Raw genomic sequence first — 12,739 nt, 5'->3', positions numbered from 1 at the left:
GGATCTGACTTCGACTCAGGTCATGATCTCGCAGTTGGTGAGTTCAAGCCCCGCACAGGGCTCTGTGCTGACAGCTCAGAGCCTAGAGCCTGCTTTGGATTCTGTGTCTTCCTCTCTCTGCCCCTCCCTCGCTCACACTCTGTCTTTCTCTCAAAAATAAATAAACATTAAAAATAATAATAATAATAATAATAATAATGAATTGTTGATGAGCATTGAGTTCTAGTTTTTTCTACTACGAATAATACTCCTCTAACATTCTTCAGGTATGCTCATGTCCAACTTAACTAGATAGTATTAATCCCTTTCTCAAAATGGTTGCATTAGTCTGTACTCCCACCAACTTTAGATAAAAATTCTTGTTCTAACTCCTTACCAGCACATCCTATTATAATATTGTTATTTTTTGCCAACCTGGCAGGTAGGAAATGATCTCTCATTGTGGTTTTAATTTGTATTTCTGTGACTACTAATGAGGGTGATTACCTATTCATATGTTATTTATTCATATGCATCCTATCATGATCCTTTCTCTGTAAAAGTTACATTCATGTCTTTGCCATTTTAAAAAAAGATGACTGTTTTTTTCTTTTCAATTAACAGGAATTCTTTGCACATTTTAACCATATGTGTTGCAGGTATCTTTCTCTGGGTTTGTGGTTTGTCTTCTCACCCTCTCTCTGTTGTTTTTTGATAAGTAAGAAATTCTTAGTTTTAATGTAATCAATTTTCTCTTTTTCCTTCGGATTAGTGGGAGTTTTTGTCTTGTTCTAGGAAATCTGTATGTCCCAAGGTCGCAAAGAATCTCTCCTGTACTGTCTTCCCAAAGTTGTATAATTCAAATATGTATGTAGTAAGAGGTAGAAATTCTGTTTCATTTTTTTCCCCATATGAATAAGCAGTTGTCCCAGCACCACTTATTGAATAGTGCATCTGTAGTAGACTCTAAGTCTAAAGTTCTCTTTTGGTCAGCAAAAGAGCAGACGCAGGATTAAAGCAAGAAATGGCTAATGTCCAGGAAAAGACAAGAGGCCCAAACAAAGGTCCTTGCCCCGTTTTTATTAGGATCAGAAGGCTTACAAACATGGTGATGGATGTGCACAAAGAAATAATGAATCTGTGAACATTAACTTGTGGACATGAGGGAAAGGGGATCTTGAGGATATTTGGGGTTAGGGGTTTGGGTTAATACAAAAAAAAATCTGGGTGCCAGGCAGTAGGGAAGAAGGTTGTTTACGATGGACATGAGGCGGCACTACTGTTTATCTTAGAGGAAGAGACAGGGGAAATAAGCTCAGGGTTGACAAGGGACGTTTTCTTTTGTTAACCATTTCCACTCTGGGCTCCTTTGCCTGCAGTGCAGCAGTCCATAGTCCAATTCACCAATTTACCTAACCTGGCCCTATTCTCCTGTGAAAGCAGCTTTTCTGCTATAGTACTAAATTGGGGGTGCTTCTACCCTGAATATCTAATCTTGTTTATTCCATATTCCTATGTATTGGGCACCTTCGTGCCATTCCTATTTTAGGCCTTTGCCTCTCCCTCTCTATTCTGGGGGCTCTGCACCTCCTCCTCTATTTTGGAGTGCCTTTGCACCTCCTTATTTCTGGTACCTTTATGCCTCCCTATTTTGGGGGTACCTTTGCACCCCCCTATTCTTGGGGTACCAATCTGGTTTACCCAAACTCAGGTTTGAGCATTTTATGACTTTGTATTTGTTTAAGCCTTGTCCACCCATTGATGTAAGCCCGGGGGATTCCTAAGCTTATCCCCCACAGTTCCCCCTTTTTGTTTTTCTCGGTTCTTTTAGCTTCGTGTTCGGGACGGTCATGACAAGCTCCTGGTCCTTCTTTTGCTTTTGGATGGCTTGGAGGGTGATTCTGCAAAGACATAAAAAGAGACACAGTAAAAGCATTCCGCTTCCCAAAATTATCCAGAATTTTAGATGGGTGCTAGCCATAAGTGAGAAAGGATTTAGGTCGTGCCACATTTCCCAGGAATCAGCCCATTCGTTTTTAAGCTGATCCTCTGCATATTGTAGCTGTTGGTGCAATGCCATATCTAAAATATCTAGATCTTCTATATTGTCAGAGAGGTGGGAAGAAAAGACACTGCAAAGGTGTGTCTGGACAGCATCCCAAGCCTTTTTCAACAATGCGCACATAAATATGTTTTAACTGTGTGGATATCCATTTGGGGCATACAATGGACTGAGTTTAGTAAAATGACTCCCATGTAGCTTAGTAAAAGCCCTTCATATATTATCCATCCCTCATGTCGTGTAAGCATCCATGCCTCTGCTTAACAGGAATAACACAAATGTGGAGGATTTTGAAGGCTGACACCAAGAGAATTGCCATAATTTTCCCAGTCTTTGGATCAAAGGAGGAGTCATTTTAATCTTAACCTGTATACTTTTAAAATCCATTTATTTTAACCTTAGTCCGTTTTGACCACACATAAAATTCCTTTTTAAAGATTTTCCTTCAAGAACCTTCTACAACACTTCTTTGTATTTAGATTTTGTCCCAAGCCATTTTTCTCCAAATAACCAGTCTCATTTAGGACAAAATAACTTTCTTTTACCTTTAACAAGAATATATTTCCATTTCTTATATCTTTCTTGCCTTTTACTTTCCTACATACAGAGTTGCTTTTTTTTTTTTTTTTTTTTTTAGTTTTAATTACATTTAACCAATTGTGAATTGTCTGTTACATTAGAAAAAAATTTAGGTGGTAGACTTATGAATCCATTAAGCATAAAACATGGATTAAAAAAATTTTTTTTAATGTTTATTTGTTTTTGACAGAGAGAGAGAGAGAGACAGAGACAGAGCATGAGCGGGGGAGGGGCAGAGAGAGAGGGAGACACAGAATCCAAACCAGGCTCCAGGCTCTGAGCTGTCTGCACAGAGCCCGATGCGGGGCTCAAACTCACAGACCGTGAGATCATGATCTGAGCTGAAGTCGGACACTCAACCAACTGAGCCACCCAGACACCCCAAGCTTAGATTTAAATATTCTTAGTTTGTGTTGCCAAAAGAAGTTAGAAGCATAAGCCTATGTCTAGTAAGCAGTGCTTCATCATTCCATCTGATTTGGAAAAGGTCTAAATGTCCAAAGAACTTAATTATTTTTATCATTTAATTTATTAATAAATTGATAATTCAATTTATCATTTAAGTAAAGTGTTAAAGTTTTAGGTTACCAAAGACACTGAAAGCTATCTTAACAATTACCCATGGAAACTATGAGGCAAACAAAGTTAACCATTACTTTAAGTCACCCTTTTGCTAACAAATTGGAACAGAGATAACAGGAACTTATTTGACCTTTAGTAAGCCTTAGTAGAATAAAGTTTTATATTTAATGCTGATAACTTTAAAGACAGAACCAACAAACTTAAATTAGTATAAACACCGAATATGTTTCATTTACCATTTAAATCCTGGGAAGTTTGTTAAAACCTTAGGAAGTTATTAAGCACATCCTAAATAGGATTACAGATCATTACAAATCTTAAAACTTTATGTATTTATTTAACCAAGTGGCAATAAAAGATCCTAAAGGCGAATGTATAGCATTATATAGTTGTTAGCAAAACTTAGTTCCTTTAACATTGAGAAGTTTTACCTAAGCAATCAAAGACCTGATAAAGATGAAACCTAAAGCCTTGGTTTTCCCACAGACAAAAGAGGAAAAAGACCTTTGTTTACATTGCTTATCAAGAGCAGAACAGTCCAAGAAAACTTTGTCTTGTTGAACAGAGAGAAAAGCAGAATTGTAACCTTATGCCAGTGTACTTTTAAAATTTTATTCATCTCAACTTTAGTAGAATAAAGTTTGATAATTTAAAAGCATGCCTATCTTAATAATATTTTATCTGTGTTTTCTTATAAAAGTTTACCATTGTTAATTTTTTCCCATGGAACCAGTGGGGAAACTTAAAGTTTAAGGAGGCGGGTTTTCGTTGTTGTTGTTGTTGTTGTTTTTGACTTTGGACAGCGTGGGGTGAAGGAGTGCTGTCTGAGGCTTTGAAGAGTCAGATATGCAGGCTGCAGGTGCAGACTGTGCAGAAACCAGAGGAGAGGGGGAGAGAAGGCAGAAAAGATGAGAAATCTCCAAGAGGCCTGAAGGCGAGGCAGACAGAGGCACTGAGTGCAAAGAAAAGAGTTCACGTGATCCTAAAGCCAGTCAGCTCAGATAGATGAGCAGATATCGATTTTTGTTTTGTTTTGTATTATTTGTTTTGTTTTGGTTTTGTTTTCCACTAGTGGAATTAGACAGTCCACATTGAGAAGACAGGGAAAACAGGGAAGTTCCCTGAAACAAAAGGAGTTTTGGCAGTTGTTGGGGAATATTTCTTAAAATCTCTATCCCGAGGTAAACTAGCCAGAGACAATTGGCTCTAATCATGATAGTTATTAATCCAAGAAATGAATGAGGGAGAAGCCTTCACATATAGTTAGAGTAACCAGAGTGTATAGGAAGAAACAGTGAGAGAGAGTTAAGAGTTCCCTGCATTAGGGATGCCCTCTGTAAAATCCACCACACTATTTCAGCGCATTGCTTTGCTGACAATGACGAAGCTGGGTTCGCTGCCTTGGTTGGGAATACCGCCCTGTGTCAGACAGTTGTTTAAAAGACACCGGAACAGCAGCGGCAAAGTTCTGCATAGCACCAGTCACGCAAGCATCATGAAACTCTTGGGCACAGACAGCATACTGGGCTGGGGTCCGAATGATGTTCTTAAGAGAGCCCTAGTCCCAGGCACACATGGAATGAGCGCCATGAATATTTTCTAAAATACCGATTGTAAAAGGGCTGTGATGGACCTACAGCCGAACTGATTTTTGCAATTCTTTTACTATTGGAAAGATCAGGCCTTCATGGCTGCGTTGCCCATTTTGCCTGACAACGGGTAAAAGCTGGAGTTTACTGGCCTTATGGGCTTTTCTAATATACTTTTGCATTGGGGTGTGGACTTTATCAGAGGCAGTTGGTGAGGTTTTTAGAGGCTCGACATTGTCCCACCCTTTTGGGGGAGGAGGAGTATCTTCCGGCTATAAAAGAGCAAGAGGCACAATCTGAGTACAGGGGGAGCGAGATTTTTCTTCCTTTTTAGATAACTCTACGTCTTTGTATGCACTGTCCCAGCTCAAGGGGGATGGGGGAATGGACTAGGTGAGGATTACTTTAGGGGGGATTTTAGCCCCTTTAGAATGCCTGGCCTTCCTTGTTTTTTTTCTACTTGCTCCCACACTTCAGGGGTTAGGGAGTGTGTGTGTGTGTGTGTGTGTGTGTGTTTCTTGCTAATTTAGTAGATGAAAATGATATATTGTTGAAATTTCTGTCCCATTGGGATAAAAGGTTCCTGCTCCATAATGAACCTAGTGAGAACATCCCATGGAAAGTTTCTGACAGTCTATCTGATTCTGTGCATTATAGTGTCAGATACTTTCTTTTCCAGTTTGTTTCTTCAGAAGTGATTTCCATTCCCCTTTCATATTCATACTTCTCTGGTGGTGATAACTTCCACCTGTCCCTGTCTCAACTTTGCCTATCAAGTCTCACACTTCATTGTTGACACTCCTGCTATGAACCTGGGGGAGGCAGATCACCTTTCTGAGCCTCCTTTTCCTCTACTGTAAAATGAGAATGAGAGTCTCAACTTAGAGGGTTCCTGGGAATCAGAAAGCATTTTACCTTCACATGGATACATCACTTGAGAGGTTACAAAGCACTTAGGAGTCCTTTTTCCCACGTTGGAAAATTAGTAACTTTTTTCTGTTAAACAGATACATTATATGGAATGTAAAAAAGATAGTGAAGTATAAAAAAGAAACTAAAACTAATTCAGAGAGATGACTTCAGAGATTATGACTTACCATTTTGGTAAATTTCCTCCTGGTCTCTGTTCATTACATATACACGTTTTCTATATCTGAAATCGTATATGCTTTCCTTTTTTTTTTTTAAGTAGGCTCCATGCCCAGCATGGAGCCCGAGTTGGGGCTTGAACTCAAGAGTTGGAGTCTTAACTGACTGAGCCACCCAGAGACCCCTGTATTGACTTTCTTCTGCCTCTTTTTTTCCACCTAAAATTATCACGTGAGCTAGCTTCATAATACTCTCAATTTATGCCTGGTTGTATTCAAAGTCCTTTGTAAATAGTAGCTCATTTAATCCTCATAACACCATTAAGAAGTAGGTTTTCGGGGCGCCTGGGTGGCGCAGTCGGTTAAGCGTCCGACTTCAGCCAGGTCACAATCTCGCGGTCCGTGAGTTCGAGCCCCGCGTCAGGCTCTGGGCTGATGGCTCAGAGCCTGGAGCCTGTTTCTGATTCTGTGTCTCCCTCTCTCTCTGCCCCTCCCCCGTTCATGCTCTCTCTCTCTCTCCCCCCCCCAAAAAATAAATAAATGTTGAAAAAAAAATTTAAAAAAAGAAGTAGGTTTTCCTCATATTGCAAATGAGGAAACTGGCACAGAGAGGTTAAGTAACTTGCCCTTGTTACACAGTTAACAAGTAACTAGAATTTCAACCCAGGTGGTCAGACTCCAGAATCTGTTCCTAATTCCTATATTATGCAGTTTCTCATATTATAGAATATTCCACCCTATGGATATATCACAATTTATGTAACCAAGCCTCTATTGTTTCAGTTTCCCTGTTACAAACAAGACATTAATGTGTCCCACCTCTGATACATTATGGCTTCAGATAAACTCACAGAAATAGAATTGCTTGCTTAAGGAATATCAATATTTGTCAAAGTCTTGATCCAACTTGCCAAATTGCCCTTCAGAAATTTGGTTCCTATTTTTGATACTCTCCAAAACTGGGTATAATTATAATATTTCAAATATTTTCTGAAGCACCTGGATGGCTGTCAGTTAAGCAACTGACTCTTGATTTCAGCTCAGGTCATGATCTCACAGTTTGTGAGTTCAAGCCCCACATTGGACTCTGCACTGACAGAGCAGATCCTGTTTGGGATTCTTCCTCTCTCTCTCTGCCCCTCCCCCCCTTGGGCTCTCTCTGTCTCTCAAAATAAATAAATAAAAACTTTAAAAAAATACTTTAAAAATTTAAGTTAAGAAAAATATATTCTAATTTATTGAGTGAAAAAACTTGGCCATACACTCTCTAACCATAAGCATTATCCCTTTTATTTTTTTATTTTTGAGAGAGAGAGAGAGAGAGAGAGAGAGAGAGAGTATGAGCAGAGGAGGGGCAGAGAGAGAGAAGGAGACCCAGAGTCCAAAGCAGGCTCCAGTCTCCCAGCTGTCAACACAGAGCCTGACATGGGGCCTGAACCCTTGAGCCATGAGATCATGACCTGAGGCAGTCAGACGCTTAACCAACTGAGCCATCCAGGTGTCCCTAGCATTACCCTTTTTTAAGTGAACTTTTTATTTATTTTTTATTTTTATTTTTTAATGAACTTTTTATTTTGAGATAGTTGTAGATTCATATGCAGTTGTAAGAAATAATACAAAGAGATCCCATGGTCCCTTTACCCTGTTTACCCCAATGATGACATCTTGCAAAACTGTACAAAATCACAACCAGGATATTGTCATTGATACAGTCAAGATACAGAACTTTTTTTTTTTAAGTTTATTTATTTATTTTGAGAGAAGAGAGAGAGGGAGAGTGAATCCCAAGCAGGCTCCTGCTGCCAGGACGAAGCCCAGTGTGGGGCTCTCGAGATCATTTCTGAGCCGAAATTAAGAATCAGACTCTTAACCAACTGAGCCACCCAGGAGCCCAGGTACAAAGCATTTCAATCACCACAAGAATCCCTCATGTTGCCCCTCTATAGCCACATCCACCTCTCTCCTGCTTCTATTCTGCCAACCACTAATCTATAGTCCATTTCTATAATTTTGTCATTTCAAGAATGCTATATAAATGGAATCCTACACTATATAACCTATTTGGGTGGCCTTTCCCATTCAGCTTAATTCTTTGGAGATTCATCCAGGTTCCTGCATTTATCAATAGTTCATTCCTTTTTACTGCTGAGTGGTATTCCTTGGTATGGATGCACTAGCTGGTTTAACGAGTCACCCATTGAAAGACGGCTGGACTGGGGCTCCTGGGTGACTCAGTCAGTTAAGTGTGCAACTCTTGATTTCGGCTCAGATCATGATCTCACAGCTCGTGAGTTCAAGCCCCACATCGGGCTTTGCACTGTCAGCACAGAGCCTGCTTGGGATTCTCTCTCTCCCTACTCTCTCTGCCTCTACCCTGTTTGTGCTTTCTCTTTCTCTCAAAGTAAATAAATAAACCTGAAGACATTTTTCAAAAAAAAAAAAAAAAGACATCTGGGTTATTTCCAGGTTTTTTGTTTGTTTTTGTTTTTTATTTTTGTTTTTGTTTTTGTTTTTGTTTTTTTGAGAGAGAGAGAGAGAGAGAGCGCAAGCATGCACAAGCCAGGAAGGGGCAGAGAGAAAGAGAGGGAATCCCAAGCAGGCTTGGCACTGTCCGTGCCGAGCTGGACATGGGGTCAGAGCCCATAAATGGTGAGATCATGACCCCAGCTAACATCGAGTCCAACACACAACCAACTGAGCCACCCAGGCATCCCTCCAGTTTTTGACTATTGCAAATACAGTTGCTATGAATACCCATGTACAGGTTTGTATGTGAACATAAGTTTTAATTTTTCAGGAATAAATGCTCAGAAGAGGAATTGCTGGGGGGCACTTGGCTGGCTTAGTTGGTACAGGGAGCATGCAACTCTTGATCTTGGGGTTGTGAGTTCAAGCCCAAGAGATTACTTAAAAATAAAATCTTAAAAAAAGAAATGGAATTGCTTGATTGTATGGTAATTGCATGTTTAGTTTTATAAGAATAAACTGCCAAACTCTTTTCCAGAAGAGTATACCATTATACTACATGCCCACCAGCAAAGTATGAGTGATGTAGTTCCTCTGCATCCGTGTGAACATTTGGTATTGTCACTATTTTTTATTTTAGCCATTCTGATAGGTGTATAATATTATCTCACTGTGGTTTTAATTTGCATTTCCTTGATGGCTAGTGATGTTGAACATTTTTTCATATGTATCTTTTCCATTTGCATATCCTCTTTAGTGAAATATCTCTTTCTTGGTTTTTGCCCACTTTCTTTTTTAAAAAAAAATTTTTAATGTTTATTTATTTTTGAGAGAAAGAGAGATAAAGCATGAGTGGGAGAGAGGCAGAGAGAGAGGGAGACACAGAATCCAAAGCAGGCTCCGGGCTCTGAGCTGTCAGCACAGAGCCCGATGCAGGGCTCAAACCTACAAACTTTGAAATTATGCCCTGAGCCAAAGTTGATGCTTAACCAACTAGGCCATGCAGGTGCCCCTGTTTTTGCCCATTTTCTAATTGGATTGTTTGGGGTTTTTTTGTTGTTGAGTTTTGAGAGTTCTTTGTATGTTCTCGATACTAGCCCTATGTCATATATGTGGTTTATAGATATATTCTCCTAGTCATAGTTTGTCTTTTTATCCTCTTAACAGGGTCTTTCACAAAGCAAAATTTTTTAATTTTGATATAATCCTATATATCAATTTTTCCTTTTATGGATCATGCTTTCAGTGTTAAGTCTAAGAACTCTTTGCCATCACCCAAGATCTCAAAGATAGTCTCCTATGATGTTTTCTAAAAGTTTTATGTTTACATTAAGTCCGTGATCCATTTGGGCTAATTTGGTATAAGGTGTGCAATTTAGTTTGATTTTTATTTTTTTTAATTTTTTTTTTTTTAAGTTTATTTATTTTTGAGACAGAGAGAGACAGAGCATGAACGGGGGAGGGTCAGAGAGAGAGGGAGACACAGAATCGGAAGCAGGCTCCAGGCTCTGAGCCGTCAGCCCAGAGCCCGACGCGGGGCTCGAACCCACGGACCACGTGATCGTGACCTGAGCCGAAGTCGGATGCTTAACCGACTGAGCCACCCAGGCGCCCCAGTTTGATTTTTTTTTTAATGTCTATTTATTTATTTAAAAAAAATTTTTTTTCAACGTTTATTTATTTTTGGGACAGAGAGAGACAGAACATGAACGGGGGAGGGGCAGAGAGAGAGGGAGACACAGAATCGGAAACAGGCTCCAGGCTCTGAGCCATCAGCCCAGAGCCTGACGTGGGGCTCGAACTCACGGACCGTGAGATCGTGACCTGGCTGAAGTCGGACGCTTAACCGACTGCGCCACCCAGGCGCCCCTTTTTATTTATTTTGAGAGAGAGAGAGGAAAAAAAAATCCCAAGCAGGTTCTGCCGCCAGCACAGAGCCCAATGCAGGGCTCTAACTCATGAACCATGAGATCATGACCTCAGCTGAAATTAAGAGTTGGACACTTAACCGACTGAGCCATTTAGGCACCCCTAGTTTTGTTTTTTGGGGTGTGTTCTTTGCCCCTGAGTGTTCAGTGGGTTTTGGTTGTTCTATTTGTTGAACAGGTTACCTTTCCTCCACTGAATTGTTTTTGCACTTTAAAAAAATTTTTTTTTCTAATGTTTATTTATTTTTGAGACAGACAGAGACAGAGCATGAATGGGAGAGGGTCAGAGAGAGAGGGAGACACAGAATCCGAAACAGGCTCCAGGCTCTGAGCTGTTAGCACAGAGCCCAACGCAGGGCTGGAACTCACGAACTGCGAGATCATGACCTGAGCCGAAGTCGGCCGCTTAACCGACTGAGCCACCCAGGCGCCCCTGTTTTTGCACTTTTGTCAAAAATTGGGCACATTTATTTCCATCTATTTCTAAGTTTCCTATTCTGTTCCACTGATCTATGTGTCTGTCCCTCTGCCCATACTACAGTCTTGATTTCTGTAACTCTACAATACGTTTTGAAATCGTATTCCTCTAAACTGATTCCTCTAACTTTACTTTTCTTTTTCAAATTTGTTTTAGTTAGGGGCGCCTGGGTGGCGCAGTCGGTTAAGCGTCCGACTTCAGCCAGGTCACGATCTCGCGGTCCGGGAGTTCGAGCCCCGCGTCAGGCTCCGGGCTGATGGCTCAGAGCCTGGAGCCTGTTTCTGATTCTGTGTCTCCCTCTCTCTCTGCCCCTCCCCCGTTCATGCTCTGTCTCTCTCTGTCCCAAAAATAAATAAACGTTGAAAAAAAAAAATTAAAAAAAAAAAATTTGTTTTAGTTATTCTAGTTTCTTTGTCTTTCCATATAAATTTTATAATAATCTTGTCCATATCTAAAAATTTCTTGCAGAGATTTTGATAGGAATTGCATTAAACTGTATATCGACTTGAGAACTTACACCTTTACTATGTTGATTCTTCCAGTCCATGAACACAGTATGTTTCTTCATTTATTTAGATCTTCTTTGATTTCCTTCATTAGGAAGGTGTACCTGTGGTATTAGATTTATACCTAAGTATTTCTTTCTTGTTTTTCTTTTTCTTCTACCTTCTCTCCTCCTCCTCCTGCTGCTGAATGATATAGCATTTTTAATTTTGGCGTCCATGTGTTCAGTGCTAATATATAGAAATACAATTGATTTTGTGTGTTTCTTATATATCTTGTGGATACAAGATTATCCTTGCTGAACTCACATATTATACAAACTTGGGGTTTTTTTGGTGGTGGTTGTTGATTCTTTGGAATTTTCTGTGTAGCCAATCATGTCACCTGCAAATAGGGACAGTTTTATTATTTCTTTCTGGTCTGTGTGCCTTTTATTTCCTTTTCTTGCCTTATTGTACTGCTACAACTTCCAGCACTGTGTTGAAGAAAAATGGTAAGACCAGACATCCTTGTTTTGGTCCTGATTTTAGGCAGAAAGTATTCATTTCAGTCTTTCCCCATTAAGTATGTTGGCCACAGGTTTTTTTGTAGATGATTTTTATCAGGTTGAGAACATTCCACTGTATTCCTATTTCTGTTTCTGTTTTTTTTTTTTTTTTTTTTTTGAGACAGATACAGACAGACGGAGTGTGAGCAAGGGAAGTGGCAGATAGAGAGGGAGACACAGAATCAGAAGCAAGCTCCAGGCTCTGAGCTGTCAGCACACAGCCCAATGTGGGACTTGAACCCACGAACCACGAGATCATGACCTGAGCCTAAGATGGATGCTCAACCAACTAAGCCACCCAGGCGCCCCTGTTTTTTTGTTTTTTGTTTTTAAATTGAACAGATGATGAGTTCTGTCTTGTGCTTTTTCTGATATTAATTAATATCATGAGGTTTTTCTTCTTTAGATTGTTAATGTGGTAGATTACATTGATTGGTATAAAAATATCAAATCAGCTTTGTACCCTTGAAATAAGCCCAACTTGATCATGGTGTACAATTCTTTACAATTATTGCTGAATTATATTTGCTAATAGTTTGTTAAGATTTTGCCAAAAAAAAAAAAAAGGAATTTTGCATTTCTATTCATGAAGGATATTGGGCTGTACTTTTCTTTGTACTGACTGTCTAATTTTGGCATCAGGATAATATAGTTTCATAAAATGAATTGGGCTTCCTGTCTTATATTTAGGTCTTTCATCCATTTTGAGTTTATTTTTGTGTATGGTGTAAGAAAGTGGTCCAGGTTCATTTTTCTGCATGTCGCTGTCCAGTTTTCCCAGCAACATTTGCTGAAGAGACTGTCTATTCCACTGAATATTCTTTCCTGCTTTGTCAAAGATTAGTTGGCCATATGTTTGTGGGTCCATTTACAGGTTCTCTATTCTGTTCCATTTATCTGAGTATCTGTTCTTGTGCCAGTACCATACTGTCTTGAT

This window comes from Prionailurus viverrinus, chromosome A3, assembly GCF_022837055.1.
Source record: "Prionailurus viverrinus isolate Anna chromosome A3, UM_Priviv_1.0, whole genome shotgun sequence".
Lineage (NCBI taxonomy): Eukaryota > Metazoa > Chordata > Mammalia > Carnivora > Felidae > Prionailurus > Prionailurus viverrinus.
The sequence above is the reverse complement of the archived record's forward strand: the minus strand, read 5'-3'. Positions refer to the sequence as shown.